The 18,713-nt window shown below is 41.8% G+C and overlaps 1 pseudogene; it reads left to right on the top strand.

Moving 5' to 3' along the window:
• Positions 1 to 12,889: 12,889 nt before the first annotated feature.
• On the top strand, positions 12,890 to 14,486 carry LOC108316995 (annotated as a pseudogene).
• The last annotated feature ends 4,227 nt before the right edge of the window (positions 14,487 to 18,713 follow it).

The raw sequence follows: 18,713 nt of genomic DNA, 5'->3' as shown, positions 1-18,713 counted from the left end.
CGTGGCGGCGCGCACCTGTAGTCCCAGCTACTCGGGAGGCTGAGGCAGGAGAATTGCAAGAACCCAGGAGGCGGAGGTTGCAGTGAGCCAAGATCGCACCACTGCACTCCAGCCTGGCGCCTGGCGACAGAGTGAGACTCCGTCTCAAAAAAAAAAAAAAAAAAAAAAAAAAAAATCGGATTTTTAAAAACAGACAGGAAGGAAAGGACTTCCAAACTCTAGAAAGTTTAAAACTAATAGAATGAAATGTCTTGTGTATAAATGTAAAGCTCTTTGTTAAGATTATTTGTATGAGTTAAATTTTATTTAAACATATATATATATATACACACACACACATATATATGACACAAGTACAGGATGAAGGAGAAATTAATAGTACTCTTTAAAAATCTTAGTTTGTGGGTAACAAAAATTTCAATATTATAAACAACATGGCTTGGGCACCCCAAAAGTTTGCAATAATGGCATTAAATGGCTGGATAGAGAAAGAGATGTTGGCATGAATGCCTGCTTCCTGGTATCATGGCTGGAATATCGTGTCCAGGCCTGAAAGCTGCATTTTAGGAAGGGAGCTGCTGAGCGTCCAGAGGAGACAACATTTCGCTGGGAATGGTGGCTTGGCAAAGGGAGGGGGCTTACTGATGCATGGCAGGAGGAGTAATCTAGAAAGAAGTAAGCTCTGCGGTGCATATTATAGAGAAGTTCCTGCTTTCCATCAAACAGACTGACCAGGCAGGCCTCACAGTTTTGCAAAGCCCTGAAAGCACAGATTTAGCTACAGATGTTGGGTGACTTCCCAGACCAGTTTTGGAAAAAGCTCTTGAGGATCAGAAGCTCCTGGGATTTCTGGTATCACCTGATTACACGGAGAGAGACAGTCCAAGGCCGGGAATTATGTGGCATCTATGTGTCCCCCAGCTGTGGAATCCATCTGGTTGATGGTTATGGTGGTCAGTGACTTTTGAAGGCCTGGAATTCGTGCTTTTGGTGATGTGCTTGGTGCACCACTGAGGCTGCTGAGCAGTGCCTCCCATGCGCCCGACGTCTCTTCTGTGTGCCTCTGAGAGCAAGAGTGGCTTCAGGTCTGAAGGAGGGTAAAGTGGCCACAGCCGCAGACACAGAGTCCAGATGTTAGCTCTGGACCACATCCAAGTTCATCCGGGGTTAAGCTCATGCACATCAAACCTGCCCAATCAAGGTCTGCCAAAGGAAGGAGTCTGCAAATGACATTTCTCATCATCAAACACACTGTTAATTTTGTATTATTTTATATTATTTGCTCCATTTTTTGATAAATTACTACAATTTTTAAAATTATGTCTAGTCGTTTTATCAATTGCTGAGAGGAATGTTGAAGTCCAAACTTACGGTTGTAGTTTTGTTTATTTCTCCTTTCAGCTTTATTGGTTTTTGCTTCGCACATTTTAAGGCTCTGTTCTTGGTATGTACCCATGTGAGATCATTTTGTCTTTGTGGTAAATTAATTTTTTAAAATCATTATGTCATGTCCCTCTTTGTCTCCAGCAATTCTTTGCTCTGAGGTCTACTATATTAGTATAAATATAGTGACTTCTACATTTAAGTTAATGTTTGGATGGTATACTTATTTTAATGCTTTTCATTTTCAGTCTTCCTATGGCATTGTATTTGGAGTGAGTTATTTGTAGATCCAGCATATTGTTGAATCATGTTTGATTTTTTTTTTTAAATCCACTCTGCCAATCTCTTTTAATTACTGTATATAGACCACTTGAAGAAACGCCTTGTAGCAATTCTGATATATGAGGGCTGAAGTCTGTCATTTTGTTATTTGCTTTCTGTTTGTTTCCTATGTTCTCCGCCCCACCATCCACCCTGGCTGGAGTGCAGTGGTGCAATCTTGGCTCACTGCAACCTTCGCCTCTTGGGTTCAAGTGATTCTCCTGCCTCAGCCTCCTGAGTAGCTGGGACTACAGGCATGCGCCACCATGCCCTGACATGCTGTAATTTTTCTATTTTTTTAAGCTCCTTTTTTTCTGCTGCTCACATTGGGTAAATTTTATTGATCTGTCCTCAGGTTCACTGATTCTATCTTCTTTCGTGTCCACTCTGCTATTGAGCATATCTAGCAAGTTTTTTTATTTGTTATCATATTTTTTTCAGTTTTCTCCCATTTTGTTTCTTTTTGTAATGTTTGATTTTTTGGGGGAAATTTTCTAATTTTTTTACTCACAAAAATTGCAATTGCTTGTTGAGACATTTTTATGATAGTTGCCTAAAAACCCTTGTTAGATAATACTATTATCTGATTTATCTTTTTGTTAGTGTCTGCTATTTTTTTTTTGTTTCTGTGGGATTTTTCTGAATCTTGGCATGACGAGTGTTTGTTTTCTTTTATTGTATGCCAGATATTTTGTATATTATGAGACCACGAATCCTATTTAATCTTTTTTTTTTAAGCGGATATGATGCCAGGGCCAGGTGGGTGTGTTTGTTCAGCTTCCTAATAGACTCCTCCAAACCATCCTGGTAAATATGGGGCACTGACTCACACTGCATTGTTGCAGATGGGTGGGGTGAAAGTTCAAATCCTTCCTCACCCCACAGTCACCTTCCTGGTCAAAGTGGGACACTGACTCACACCACCTTGGTGCCTCTGAGTGGGATCATGTGACCACCTCCCTGATTGGCTCCACTGCCTTCAAAGCTGCAGGGTGGGAGGGAAGGGAGGAAGAGTAGAAGGCTGACTCACAGCACCTTGTTGCTATGAGTAGGGGTAGAGAGTCAGCTCCCCTCTGCATATCATTGATATCAGGAAAGGGGAGAAGCAGAGCATCAATTACCCTTCCTTATAGCACTCTATTCTGCCTTCTTGATGCCAAGTGGAGGTGAAGGGTCAGCACCCAACGGACCTTGATGACAAGGCCTGGAGGGATGGAGCCTCACGGTTACCATCTCTGCCTTTTACTGCCTTGTCAAATTTCATTGCTGCTGAGTTGGGTGAAGGCTCAGCCCAATGTTTGATCCCACTGACACTGCCCCTGTCGGGGAATCAGAGCACTTTCTGCTTCCAGGCATGGGATGGAATCTCAGCTCCTCCTGCCACCCACTTCTGCCAGGCAGCTGATGCACGATTAGCTCTATGCTCAGCCCTACCAAGGCCACCAGCCTGGGAAATCAGAGTTCCCCTGCTTGCTTCCACAGGGTAGAGAGTGGCACAGCTTTTCTGTTGGTGCTTGGCTGGTGTAGGGCTGATATTGGTAAAAGGTTTTCTCTTCATAGGCCATCCATTACAAGGCCTTTGGCTAAAGATCCACACTTTTCTTAGGCCATTTGTTTCATTGTCTGTACCTATTGGTAGTTCTGGCTTAGAAGTTTCTGTAGTGCCCTGTCCATGGCATATGAGAAGCATAAGGAAACAGAGAACTCATCACCCCACAGTTCATCAACCCTTGATGTCTCTGGCCAGCCCATCTTCTTCCAGGTATCTTTTCAGAGTTTTTCTATGTTTGTTTATTGTTTTGTTTGGAAAGATTTATACGTATAGGCTGGGTGCCGTGGCTCACGCCTGTAATCCCAGCACTTTGGGAGGCCGAGGCGGGCGAATCATGAGGTCAACAGATTGAGACCATCCTGGCCAACATGGCGAAACTCCATCTGTACTAAAAAATACAAAAATTAGCTGGGCATGGTGGCGTGTGCCTGTAGTCCCAGCTACTCAGGAGGCTAAGGCAGGAGAATTGCTTGAACCCAGAAGGCGGAGGTTGCGGTGAGCCGAGATTACGCCATTGCACTCCATTTGGGTTGGTTCCAAGTCTTTGTATTGTCAACAGTGCTGCAGTAAACATACGTGTACATGTGTCTTTAAAATAGAATGATTTATAATCCTTTGAGTATATACCTAGTAATGGGATTGCTGGGTCAAATGGTATTTCTATTTCTAGATCCTTGAGGAATCGCCACACTGTCTTCCACAATAGTTGAATTAATTTACACCCCCACCAACGGTATAAAAGTGTTCCTATTTCTCCATGGCCTCTCCAGCATCAGTTGTCTCCAGATTTTTTAATGATCGTCATTCTAAGTGGTGTGAGGTGATATCGCAATGTGGTTTTGATTTGCATTTCTCTAGTGACCAGTGATGATGAGCTTTTTAAAATATGTTTGTTGGCTGCATAAATGTCTTCTTTTGAAAAGTGTCTGTTCATATCATTTGCCCACTTTTTGATGGGGTTGTTTTTTTCTTGTAAATTTGTTTAAGTTCTCTGTAGATTCTGAATAGTAGCCCTTTGTCAGATGGGTAGCTTGCAAAACTTTTTTCCTATTCTTTTGGTTGCCAGTTCACTCTATTGATAGTTTCTTCTGCTGCGTAGAAACTCTTAAGTTTAATTAGACCCCATTTGTCTATTTTGGCTTTTGTTGCCATTGCTTTTGGTGTTTTAGTCATGAAGTCCTTGCCCATGCCTATGTCCTGAATGGTATTGCCTAGGTTTTCTTCTAGAGTTTTTATGGTGTTAGGCCTCATATTTAAATCTTTAATTCATCTAGAGCTAATTTTTGAATAAGGTGTAAGCTGATCTAGTTTCAGCTCTCTGCATATGGCTAGCTGGCTTTCCCAACACCATTTCTTAAATAGGGAATCTTTTCCCTATTGCTTGTTTTTGTCAGGTTTGTAAAATATCAGATGGTTATAGTTGTGTGGTATTATTTCTGAGGCCTCTGTTCTGTTCCATTGGTCTATATCTCTGTGTTGGTACCAGTATAATGCTGTTTTTATTATTGCAGCTTTGTAATATAGTTTGAAGTCAGGTAGTGTGATGCCTCCAGCTTGGTTTCTTTTTCTTTCTTTCTTTCTTTTTTTTTTTTTTGCTTAGGATTGTCTTGGCTATGTGGGATCATTTTGGTTCCATATGAAGTTTACGGTGGTTTTTTCCAGTTCTGTGAGGAAAGTCATTGGTAGCTTGATGGGGATAGCATTGAATGTATAAATTACTTTGGGCAATATGGCCATTTTCATATTGATTTTTCCTAACCATGAGCATGGAAGATTTTACCACCTGTTTGTGTTCTCTCTTATTTCCTTGAGTAGTGGTTTGTAGTTCTCCTTGCAGAGGTCCTTCACATCCCTTATTAGTTGTATTCCTATTTTCTTTGTAGAAATTGTGAATGGGAGTTCACTCATAATGTGGCTCTCTGTTTGTCTGTTATTGGTGTACAGCTAGTGCTCGACTTACGACCATGATTGGTTCCAACAGACCGGTCATAACATGATTTGGTCATAAGTTGAGTAGGCTATATGTACAGTACTGTGAAATGATGTTATAAAAATCTTTAAGTCATATTTTATCATAATTTTCTTTCATTATTGTTATATACCATAATTTTCTTTGTTCATTTTATGCCTTTTGTATCATCTCTACACCATTTTGTTTCTTATTTTTACATTCATCAGGTTTAAGTAAAACACTGCATTACCAGTACAACTGGTTTAACATTTGCAAAACATACAAAATTACAAAATACAGGTGCATACAAAAATACAAAATATAGGTGTAAAAAATTCCATAGGAAACATTTTCCCAATTGCAAAAATATCAAAATATATAAACATGTACGAAACATTTTATTCGCCGCTGGTGCTTGGCTGCGGATCGTTGATGTTGTCATCTGACGCAGCAGTTGGGGTTACCAGAGTTGGTTTTCTCATAAACATGGTGAGCTTTGTCTGAATTGTATGTTTCTTTTTTTCTTCATAAATTTCACGATATGGACAAAACACATCGTGCACCATCCGTTCAATCCTTGCAAATCGTTCGATGTTTGGGTCCATTGCTTCAAAATGTATACGAAGTTTATCCAGTAAAGATAAACCGTCTGATAATCCCTTAGTGGTGAACTTTCTTTCTGGCTCCTCCTCTTCTTTCTCTGCTTCTCTTCTTTCTTCTTCCGCCACTCTTTCTTCTTCCAGTTCGATTAGCTCTTCATTTGTAAGTTCTCCGGATTCTTTGTTTAGCAACTCTTCGACATCTTCAATTTCACACTCCAAAGAAAGGTCTTTAGCAAGTTTTACTACTTTTTCCCAAATCGTTTCAAGTTCATGTTCACTGTCAAATCCGTCAAAATCATTAACATAGCGCTTAACACAATTTTTCCAGATGCCATTCATGCAGTTTATAGTCACAGCCTCCCAGGCAGTAGCGATATTCTTGATACATATCAAAATGTTGCAGTGTTTCCAAAAATCTACAGCGGAGCAGTCGTGGCTAGCAATTGTGGTTGTAAAGTCGAATGGTCGTAAGTTGCATAGGTCGTAAGTTGATCAATACCTGTATAGGAATGCTTGTGATTTTTGCACATCGATTTTGTATCCTGAGACTTTGCCGAAGTTGCTTATCATCTTAAGGAGATTTGGGGCTGAGACAATGGGATTTTCTAAATATACAATCATGTCATCTGCAAACAGAGACAATTTGATGTCCCCTCTTCCTATTCAAATACGTTTTATTTCATTTTCTTGCCTAATTGCTCTGGCTAGAACTTCCAATACTATATTGAATAGGAGTGGTGAGAGAGGGCATCCTTGTCTTGTGCCAGTTTTCAAAAGGAATGCTTCCAGTTTTTCCCCATTCAGTATGATATTGGCTGTGGGTGTGTCATAAATAGCTTTTATTATTTTGAGATACGATCCATCGATGCCTAGTTTACTAAGAGTTTTTAGCATAAAGGGCTGTTGAATTTTGCCAAAGGCCTTCTCTGCATCTATTGAGATAATCATGTGGCTTTTGTCTTTGGTTCTATTTATGTAATGAATTACATTCATAGATTTGTGTTTGTTGAACCAGCCTTGCATCCCTGGGATGAAGCCGACTTGATCATGATGGATAAGCTTTTTGATGTGCCGTTGCATTCAGTTTGCCAGTATTTTATTGAAGATTTTTGCATCAGTATTCATCATGGATATTGGCTTGAAATTTTCTTTTTTAGTTGTGTCTCTGCCAGGTTTTGGTATCAGGATGATGTTGGTCTCATAAAATGGGTTAGGGAGGATTCCCTCTTTTTGTATTGTTTGAAATAGTTTCAGAAGGAATGGTACCAACTCCTCTTTGTACCTCTGGTAGAATTTGTCTGTGAACCCATCTGGTCCTGGACTTTTTTTAGTTGGTAGGCTATTGTTACTACCTCAACTTCAGACCTTGTTATTGGTCTATTCAGAAATTCAACTTCTTCCTGGTTTAGTCTTGGGAGGCTGTAAGTGTCCAGGAATTGATCCACTTCTAGATTTACTGGTTTATGTGCATAGAGGTGTTTGTAGTAATCTCTGATGATAGTTTGTATTTCTGTGGGATCAGTGGTGATATCCCTTTATCATTTTTTATTGTATCTATTTGAATCTTTCTCTCTTTTCTTTTTTATTAGTTTGGCTAGCAGTCTATCTATTTTGTTGATCTTTTCAAAAAAGCACCTCCTGGGTTTATTGATTTTTTGAAGGTTTTTTTTTGTGTGTGTGTATGTCTCTATCTCCTTCAGTTCTTCTCTGATTTTATTTATTTCTTGTCTTCTGCTAGCTTTTGAACTTGCTCCTCTAGTTCTTTTAATTGTGATGTTAGGGTGTCAATTTTAGATGTTTCCTTGCTTCTTATTTGGGCATTTAGTGCTATATGCTTCCCTCTAGACACTGCTTTAAATGTGTCCCAGAGATTCTGGTATGTTGTGTCTTCATTCTCATTAGTTTCAAAGAACATCTTTATTTCTGCCTTCATTTCATTATTTATCCAGTAGTCATTCAGGAGCAGGTTGTTTAGTTTCCATGTAATTGTGCAGTTTTGAGTGAGTTTCTTAATCCTGAATTCTAATTTGATTGCCCTGTTTTATGAGAAACTGTTATGCTTTCTGTTCATTTGAATTTGCTGAGGAGTGTTTTACTTCCAATTATGTGGTCAATTTTAGAATAAGTGCAATGTGGGGCTGAGAAGCATGTATATTCTGTGGTTTTGGGGTGGAGAGTTCTTAGATGCCTATTATGTCTCCTTGGTCCAAATCTGAGTCCTGGATATCTTTTTTAATTTTCTGTCTTGTTGATCTGTCTAGTATTGACAGTGAGGTGTTAAAGTCTCCCACTATTATTGTGTGGGAGACTAAGTCTCTTTGCAGGTCATTAAGAACTCACTGTATGTATATGGGTGCTTCTGTATTGGGTGCATATATATTTAGGATAGTTAACTCTTCTTGTTGCATTAATCCCTTTACCATTATAATGCCATTCTTTGTCTCTTTTGATCTTTATTGGTTTAAAGTCTGTTTTATCAGAGACTAGGATTGTAATGCCCTACTTTTTTTTCTCTCTGTCTGCATTTGCTTGGTAAATCTTCCATCCCTTTATTTTGAGCCTATGTGTGTCTTTGCACATGAGATGGGTCTCCTGAATACAGCAAACCGATGGGTCTTGGCTTTTTATCCAATTTGCCAGTCCGTGTCTTTTGATTGGGGCATTTAGCCCATTTACATTTAAGGTTAATATTATTTGTGAATTTGATCCTGCCATTTTGATGCTAGCTGGTTGTTTTGTCCATTAGTTGATGTAGTTTCTTCATTGTGTTGATGGTCTTTACAGTTTCGTATGTTTTACAATGGTTGGTACTGGTTGTTCCTTTCTGTGTTTAGTGCTTCCTTCACGAGCTCTTGTAGGGCAGGCCCAGTGGTGAAAAAAATCTCTCAGTAGTTGCTTGTCCATAAAGTATTTTATTTTTCCTTCACTTATGAAGCTTAGTTTGGCTGGATATGCAATTGTGGGTTGAAAATTCTTTTCTTTTAGGATATTGAATATTAGCCCCTACTCTATTCTGGCTTGTAGGGTTTCTGCTGAGAGAGCAGCTGTGGGTCTGATGGGCTTCCCTTTGTGGGTAATTCAACCTTTCTCTCTGGCTGCCCTTAGCATTTTTTCCTTCATTTCAACCTTGGTGAGTCTGACAATTATGTGCCTTGGGGTTGCTCTCCTCAAGGAATATCTTTGTGGTGTTCTTTTTATTTCCTGTATTTGGATGTTGGCCTGCCTTGCTAGTTTGGGGAAGTTCTCCTGGATAATATCCTGAAGAGTGTTTTCCAAGGTATCTCAACTAGGGAAGGATAGTTGTTTCCATAAATAGTGACGGAACAATTGGATATTTGTAGAGGAAAAACAAAAAAGCTCAAGCCTGACTACGTGTTCCATATTGTACACAAAAATAACACAAAATGGATTGTAGTCTTTAACTTTTTCTTTTGGTTTACTGAACTTCATTGAAGAAAAGTAAATCAGCTACCAGCAGAGGTGTTGGTTGATCACTCATGCATTCACAATTAGCATCATTTACAACATAATATCTGTTGGATGCACATAAAGCTGTGCTTATAGGAAATTTAGAACATTAAATGTTTATATTAAAAAAGGAAAAGTCTCACATTAACAATGTAAGTTTCTACCACGAGACAGAAAAAGGGAAGCAAAATAAACTAAAAGCTAGAAGAAGAAAGCAAATGATAAAGATACAAGGAATCAAGAAAATCAAAAACATGAAAACAAGAGAAAATCAACCCAAAAGCTGTGGAGGGTTTTGGAAAAGATAAATAAAGTTGATAAACATCTAGCAATATTGACAAACATAAAGAGAATATATAAATTACCAACATTAGGGAGAAAAGAGGGATTCTAACTATAGAACCTACAGACATTAAAAGCTTAATAAGAGAATAATATGAACCAGTCTACCCAAAATTCAATAATGCAAGTGTTCTAATTCCTTGAAAAACACAAAGAAGACTCACCCAATATAAAATAGATAATTTAAGTAGTTTTATATTAAAGAAATGGAATTCATAGTTAAAAATATGCTGAAAAGGAAATCTCCATGCATAGATGCCTTCCTTGTGTAATTATACCAAACTGTTTTTTTTTTTTTTTTTTTGAGACAGTGTCTCGCTCTGTCACCAGGCACCAGACTGGCATGCAGTGGCACCATCTTGGCTCACTGCAACCTCCGCCTCCTGGGTTCAAGCAATTCTCCTGCCTCAAACTCCCAAGTAGCTAGGATTAAAAGTGCCCACCACCACGCCCAGCTAATTTTTGTATTTTAGTAGAGACGGGGTTTCACCATGTTGGCCAGGCTGGTCTTGATCTCCTGACCTCATGATCTGCCCACCTCAGCCTCCCAAAGTGCTGGGATTACAGGCGTAAGCACCGCGCTCTGCCAATGTTCCTCTTTTTAAGGCCATAGCTCCTGTCAGGATGGTCTCTTTTGCCAGGTTCTATTAACATTTCCTTCCCCTCACATCAACCCTGGTGGTGATAATTCCACTGTCACTAGTCTCAGGACACCTAATCAACTCTGCCCAGTCTTTGTAAAAGTCCCTTTTATTACGTGTTTTTAAGTGTCCCATTGTTTCTTAACAATTGACTACCAAAGTGAGGATGTTTATGTCTTTTATTCCTGTTATGCCCGCGTGTAGAATGATGCCCGTCACATAGCAGGTTTTCAGTAAATGTCTTTTTGGACCACTTTCTCTCCATTAAAACATGAATACTAATTCTTTAAGCATTTTTTGTTGTTGTTTTGTTGTTGTTAGAGAAATGTATGGTGCATCATTTGATGTTTAACCTTCAGCATTTCTATTAATCAGTTACCAAAAACGCATGCTATCTGGTGTTGGAGTGGATGTGAGGAAACAGCATCAACTGATACAGCCTCTTTGAGGACTACTTGTTAGCATCTGTAATGTGTTCATACCTACACATCTTAACTGCACAATTCTATCATTTTGGCACTTGTGCAAAGAAATAATCACACAAATATCAACAGATGTATGAACAATGCTATTTATATATTATAAATAATATATATTATTTATAATATATAATAAATAATAAATATATATAATAAATATATTATTATATTTATTATATATATAATATAAATAAATATATTATATAAAAATATATAATAAATAATATATATTATTTATAATAGTGAAAACTGGAAACAAACTGAACATTCTTCACAAAAAGCTGATGAAATCAACACGATATACCTTACAGTGTCGTTAAGGAAAGAATGATTTCCTTCTCTATGGCCTGACCAGATAACTCAATTATGAGACAACTTTACCTGTTAAAAGCAAGTTGCAAAGAAGTTTTTTTGAAATGCATTGTTTGTTGTAGCCTAAAGTCTAGAGTTTGGCATCAGTGGACATTGGTTGTACTTGGGAGGTGGGCTGGAGAGTAGGGGGGGAGATTCCTTATTGCTTTTTTTCACTGCTATATTTTAATCAAATTTACAGTGTCTAAATTTTTAAGAGAAACGTTTAATATATTTACTTTAAATAATAAACGGCGGAAACTCAAGTGTTCAAGAAATAACGAGGCTTATTTAACGGCCTTTCTCAGTAAAGAACTTAAGGATAATAAAGTAACAAGTTGCCAGGCTTAATACAAAGCGAACAAATATGGTTGGGTTGACCGTTTATCATACTGTTATCTTTAGCTCTCGCATTACAAGTTCAAGGATTTTTACATGGAAAACTGCATTTAATGAAACAGAAGTAGAGTATTCGAGTATCAATAAGCCAATTAAGTTGTTTATAGAAAATATGGTTTTTGTCCCTCCCCACCCCCCCCAAAAAGCACACATAGTAAGTTTCATTTTTGCGCAGATGGAAAACCCCGTCTGATGAAGGGCCACATTCACCAGGAACGACCCCAGGCAGGGGAGACCAGATTCCTTTGCGGCTGTCCCGGGACTTGACCGCGAAGTTGCCTCAAGACGGCGGAAGGCAAAGAACGGACCCCGCCCCAACCCCAGCCACTGGGCTCCCAGATCGCGCCGAGTGAAGCCAGGGGACTCGCTCTGACGCCGGCCGGCGGGGAAGCCCGCAGTCTTGGCGGAGCCAGGTGGGGACGCGCGGAGGGAGGGAGCTGAGGGCGCGGCGGAGCCGGGCGCTTGCTGCTGCCCCTCCGCTACGTACCCCCAGAAGACTGCAGCCGCGAGGGTCCGGAGGCGGCTTCGCCCCGCAGAGCACCCCGAAGTCGGGCTCCTGGGTGCCCCACCAGGACTCAGAGATCGGGGCCCCTGTGTCTCGGCGCGTCCCCTAGCCTCGCGCAGCTGCCTCTAGGGGCGGACTCTCGCCGGCGCCCCCCAGGAATGTCGCCGGGAAGCAAAGTTTCACGCATGTGTTCACTTGGATTGTACTGATTTCGTGACCAACCCCAGGGCGAATAGGTTCTACTGTTTAAATTTATCATTTTACGGAAGAAATGATTGATGTTATGGAATGATATTGAGCGGATGAATGCTCTGTATGTATAATTTAGTAAAAAGATGTTCCTATGATATTATGACCGTATTTCCCTGAATTGGCTAGAAAATCTACAAGGTGCTCATGCAAGATTTAAGTAGGGATATCTCTGGGAGAGCCATGATTTGCTTGATAGCATGTTTTCTTATTTTGCGTTGTGTGCTTTCGTTTATTATGTATTTTTGAAGAATTTTTTTTTCTTTTGTTCACCTTTCCTGAAACCCTGTTGGTCACGATCACAGATACTATTCTTTATAATAACGCTGTGCTCCGTGTCCAATTATTTCATTTAAATTTCACAGCCTTATTCCCAAGACATTACTTGTATGTACCCTAATGTCTAGGGCCAGCTTTGAGTTGAAAACGCAAATTGATGGAGGGAGGATCCTGTTTTTCTTTCTTTCTTCCTTTGTGTTGAAAAATGTTGGCGGCTCCTGGCCAGGGTCTTGCTCTGTCACCCAGGCAGGAGTGCAGTGGTGCAATCATGGCTCACTGCAGCCTTGACTTGATGGGCTCAAGCGATCCTCCCACCTCAGCCTACCAAGTAGCTGGGACTACAGGTAACTTACTACTAACCACCAATATGCCGAGCTTAGATGCTCCAGAAGAGAGGCTGAGAAAATTTAAGTACCGAGGCAAAGATGCATTTCTGAGGCAACAGCAGAGGATGGCAGTCAGCCTGAAGCTCCGAAAGGCCGAGAAAGATGAACAGACCTTAAAGAGAAGGAATATCACCAGCTTCTGCCCTGACACACCTTCTGAAAAAACAGCCAGCGGGGTAGCGGTCAGCCTCACTCTGGGTGAAATAATCCAAGTCGTGAATAGCTCAGATCCAGCCCTGTGTTTCCAGGCCACCCAGACAGCCAGGAAAATGCTATGGCAGGAAAAGAACCCCCTTCTGAAATTGGTGGTCGAAGCGGGCCTCATTCCTAGGTCGGTGGAGTTCCTGAAGTCATCACTTTACCCCTGCTTGCAGTTTGAGGCTGCCTGGGCCCTCACCAACATTGCTGCAGGGACTTCAGAGCAGACTTGAGCCGTGGTAGAAGGGGGAGCCATCCAGCCCTTGATCGCGCTCCTGTCTTCCCCTAACCTGGCTGTGTGTGAACAGTCAGTGTGGGCTCTTGGTAACATAGCCGGTGATGGCCCAGAGTTCAGAGATAAGATCATCTCAAGCAATGCTATTCCACATCTGCTGGCCTTGATTTCACACACCCTACCAATCACATTCCTGCTGAATATCACGTGGACCTTGTCCAACCTGTGCCGAAACAAGAACCTGTACCCTTGTGACACTGCGGTGACGCAGATACTGCTGGCCCTCCTCCACTCCTACAGCACCATGACAGCGAGGTTCTCTCCGACGCCTGCTGGGCGCTGTCCTACCTCACTGACAGCTGCAGCAAGCGCATCAGCCAAGGGGTTGACACAGGGGTCCTGCCCAGGCTGGTGGCGCTCTTGAACAGCTCAGAGCTCAACGTCTTGACCCCTTCTCTCCGCACAGTGGGGAACATTGTCACGGGCACAGATGAACAGACGCAGAGGGCCATCGACAGGGGCATACTGAACGTGCTCCCCCAGCTCCTCCAACACAACAAGCCCTCTATCCAGAAGGAGGCAGCCTGGGCCCTGAGCAACGTGGCAGCAGGGCCCTGTCACCACATCCAGCAGCTGCTTGCCTACGACGTCTTGCCTCCCTTGGTGGCTGTGCTAAAACACGGAGAATTTAAAGTCCAGAAAGAGGCTATCTGGACGGTGGCGAACTTTGTAACAGGGGCCACCATGGATCACCTGATCCAGCTCGTCCATTCTGGGATCCTGGAGCCCCCGGTGAATCTGCTCACCGCCCCAGATGTTAAAATTGTTCTCATCATCCTCGATGTCATCTCTTTCATCCTCGAGGCGGTAGAGAAACTGTCTGAGAAAGAAAACGTGTGTCTTCTGATGGAAGAACTCGGTGGAATTGATAGAATTGAAGCTTTACAACTGCATGAGAAGCGTCAGATTAGCCTGTCGGCTTTGAACACCATCAAGAAGCACTTTAGCGAGGAAGAAGACGAGAGCCTAATGTTACTGAGCAAGTCGTAGACCAAGACTGTGAATTTGTAAATTGTGACTGCTTAACAAAAAAAAATAGCCAAGCTTCATTATTCCTAACCCAACAACCCAATGCCAGTGGATAACGTCTTTAAGAAGCAGCAGCCCTATATCTTAGTGTAACCCAAATGTAACGCTTTTAAACTTAACATTAATAAAATGTTCAGCATGTAAAAAAAAAAAAAGAGAGAGAGAGAAAAATGTTTAAGCACATAGAAACGCAGGAAACGGTAAAATGAGAATCTATCTGTAGCCATGTCTGTCCTTGATTTAAGAAAACTTAACCTTTTGCCATATCCGCTTTGTTAATTAGTTATCGCCGAAAATTTGTAAAGTGAATTAACGATCCTTTCAATATTAAATGCTTCCCCGTGCACGTCTTTATAAAAACCAGTATTTTCCAATATAATTCCACTTAACAATTAAGAATAACCGCAATATTCTTTAATATTTATAATTGCCAGCACACATCCAAATTTCCCAAATTGTTTCCAATGTGTCTGGCAGCTGTTTTTCCAATCCGGATTTGATGGAGGACCACGTACTGTATTCGGCAGCAAAGGTCAAACTTAACTCCAACCTCTAGGGGCTCTGGCAGAATGTGGGCAGGCGAGGCAGTCAGGGACATCTTCCAATCATCCAGCAGAGAAAACGCTGCGAAGTAAGTCTCGGCGCTGAGTTTCCCAGAAACGTGATCTCACATCCGGATGGCTAGCGCGCCACACTTCCGGGCCGGGTTTTCTGGGCGACATCTGCGCATGTGCAAACTTAGCTCGCTGATTCAAGCCAGGCCCCCGCAGGGAGGTGGACCCGGGACCTCGGTGTGGCGGGCGGTAGGTGCGCACCTGAAGTGGGACGCAGGGAGACCGGGTCTGCCCACAGCCTGTCAACTTCTAGTGAGAAGTGGGCTTGTGATCCAGAGGGTTGGGAACAGAAAGCCCCCGGGCACCCCAGGCTCGACCCTCATGCTAGAGGTCCCGGGGGCGCAGGTGGGGCTGCGCCCCCTTTAAGAACAGGTGCTCATTGTGAACCTTAGGAAAAGCCCATGCCAGCGGCGGCAGAGGAGAACCGGTTTATAAGGCTGACCAAAGTGCCAGAACTCGTGGGCGCTGGGTCTGTGGCAAGACCCCAACTCAGGAGACCGAAAGACCTGGGCAAATTCTAGCTCTGCCACCTGTAAGCTGGGGGCGAGGGCAAAAACCCGGGTAAGAGGTTTCTCGCCTGAAAATGAGGGTATTAATGACTGCTTCATGGTGTTGTTTTGAAACTTAGGTAAGTCATACCTGTAAAGCAAAGACAAGTGCAGTTACTAAGCCCTGAGTAAGTGACAGCTGCTATTGTATTTAGAAGACTCTGTTCTGTTCATTGGATGATTCACCTAAACCTCACAAGCACTCTATGAGGCTGGCATAACCGTCTGCATTAAAAATAACAACCGAGGTTCACCTTGGTGGAACAGGGCGCCCAGGTCACAGGCCAGCAATTAGGACATTTTAGGTTCAAGGACAGGTGTGATTTATCTCTGATTTCAGGTGCTGTTGAATATCACACCTGCCTAAAACCAGTCCTGCAGACTTTACAGCACTGAGCAAAGTGACATGACCCAAAATACACAGAGATATAATGAGAAGTGGAATGTGCGTAGAACCTTACATTGTGTCAGAAGGCTAAAGCCTTTCTGATAGTGTCAGGTCAGATCCCTTGGGTCACAGGAAGGCTCCTAGCCACTCATGCGCTACCACGCCCTTAATGTTTTCATTCTAATTGAATTCCAGAGGGCCAGGTTTGTGTCTCTAAAATTAGTTTCCCAGGCCCTGGTCCCTGTTCCTAGGAAATAATTTCACTGTAGAGCAAAGCAGCTTTTGCAAATTAGGAAGCAGGGAGCCACTGGGAACAGGACTCTTGCCTGAAAAGCAAACACCCCTCTGATCTTACCACTCTCCTGAGCTTTGGAACAGAGGCAGAAAAGCCCAGACAGGATGGAGCATAGCCAGAAACAGCGCTTGATCCCCCCGGCCAGAATAAGCTGGATCTGGTGATGTCACTATCTCCAGAAACCACTAGAGTCTGTGACAGTGGAATGCCTGGACCAGCTTTGAGAAGACCAAGGGGAGACGGGAGGCCACTTCAATGGAGAGCTTGTGGGGAGTTCTAGGGGCAAGAGGTATGCTGGCAGAGGGTGGAAGTCCTGTTCCCTCCATCTCTAAACAACCCCCACTCTTGAAAAATGCCGCACTGCTCCCACACCTGTCCATAACCACATGCGACACTAGTCACGCTAGTCTTGATATTTTAACCTCGCAGAATTCCACAGTGATGGTTCACAAAAGGTATTTATGGTCATCTACTTGTGACTCATTTGAAACTATTGTGAGATTGGACCTGAGAGTGTCCACGAATTATCCAGAGCCACTTAGTTTGTGTCAGATCCATGAGTCAAAGACAGTGCCATTTAGCCTGTCACAGGTCCAGGTACTTCCTGTTTTAGTAGCTTGTTCATTTGTATTGATAGGTAGTGATCTATTGTGTGGATATTCCACAGTTGATTCATTCCTCAGTTGATGTATATTTGGATTATTTCTAGCCATAAATATTCATATAAAGATGTTTTGTGTATGGACCTATGTCTTTATTCTCTTGGAATTGCTGGGTCTCATAAGTGTACATGCACCGTCATAAGAAACTTTCAATCTGTTCGAAGTGGCTTATCATTTTGCATTCCCACTAGCAATGTATGAGAGTTCTAGTTGCTTCTTTTCTTCACCAGCATTTAATAACAGTTTTTTTTTAATTTGAGCCATTATATCAGGTTAGTAATGTATTTCATTTTAGTTTTAATTTGCATTTTTCTAATATTTAATAAGAGCATCTTTTTGTTTGTTTACTGTAGTTCTCTTGAGAAAGTGCCTGTTTGATTCTTTTTCTCAATTTTAAATTATTATTATTATTATTTTACTGATTTGGAGAGTTACATATATTTTATAAAAACCTTTCTTTCCATAAGTGGTTTGTAGATATTTTCCTCTCAGCTTGTGGTTTTTTTTTTTCATATCTTTAACTGTGCCTTTAAAGCAGCATATAGTTTTTTATTGATCAATTTTTTATAACTTTTCAATTTTTTCTTTGAGTCTGTTAATTTGCTCAAGTTGCCATAAGAAAATACCATAAATTGAGTGGCTTAAACAACATAATTTTTGTTTTGTTGTGATACAGAGTCACTCTGTCACCCAAGCTGGAGTGCAGCGGCACAATCTCAGCTCACTGCAACCTCCACCTCCCGAGTTCAAGCGACTCTCGCTTCAGCCTCCCAGGGAGCTGGGATTATAGGTGCACAGCACCAAGCCTGGCTTCTTTTATTTGTTTATTTTTTTAGTACAGTGGGGTTTCACCATGTTGGCTCATATGGTCTCGAACTCCTGAACTCAAGTGTTCCACCTGCCTGGGCCTCCCAAACTGCTGGCATTACAGGTGTAAGCCACTGCACCCTGCCCAGAAATTTATTCTTTTACAGTTCTGGAAGCTGGAAGGCCAAGATCAAGGATTGACAGGCTTGGTTTCTGATGAGGCCCTTCTTCCTGGCTTGCAGGCTTCCTGGCATGCTGCCTTCTTGCTGTGTCCTCACACGGCCTTTCCTCTGAGCACCCTCTGGGGGATTGCAGGGAGAATGCGCATGTATGAGCACACTAGCTCTCTGGTGTCTCCTCCTCTTAGAAGAACATCAGTTCTATTGGATTAGAGCCTTACCCTTATGACCTCATTTAACCTTAATTGTCTTCGTAAAGGTCCTATCTCCAAATATAGTCAGTTGGTGGGTTAAGACTTAAACATATAAATTATATGAACTCCTACAACTTAACTACAATAAACACTAAACCAATTCAAAAATGGGCAAGGACTTGAGTATATATTTCTTCCAGCCTCCAGAACTGTAAAAGAATACAAAAGAGATACACAAAGGATCAATAAGCACATGAAAAGGTGCTCAATATCATTAATCATTAGGGAAATGCAAACCAAAACCCAAGTGAGATACCACTTGCATCCATTAGGGTGGCTCTTATTAAAAAAACAAAACAGAAACAGAAAATAACAAGTGCTGATGAGGATGTGGAGAAATTTAAGCCCTTGTACACTGCTGGTGGAAATGCAAAACAGTGCAGCTACTGTGGAAAACAATTAAGTGGTTCCTTAGTTAAACACAGAATTACCAAATGATGGCCGGGCGCGGTGGCTCAAGCCTGTAATCCCAGCACTTTGGGAGGCCGAGGCGGGTGGATCACGAGGTCAAGAGATCGAGACCATCCTGGTCAACA

The sequence above is a fragment of the Cebus imitator genome, unplaced genomic scaffold, assembly GCF_001604975.1.
Source record: "Cebus imitator isolate Cc_AM_T3 unplaced genomic scaffold, Cebus_imitator-1.0 Scaffold196, whole genome shotgun sequence".
Lineage (NCBI taxonomy): Eukaryota > Metazoa > Chordata > Mammalia > Primates > Cebidae > Cebus > Cebus imitator.
This window is presented reverse-complemented; position numbering and strand designations above follow the sequence as displayed.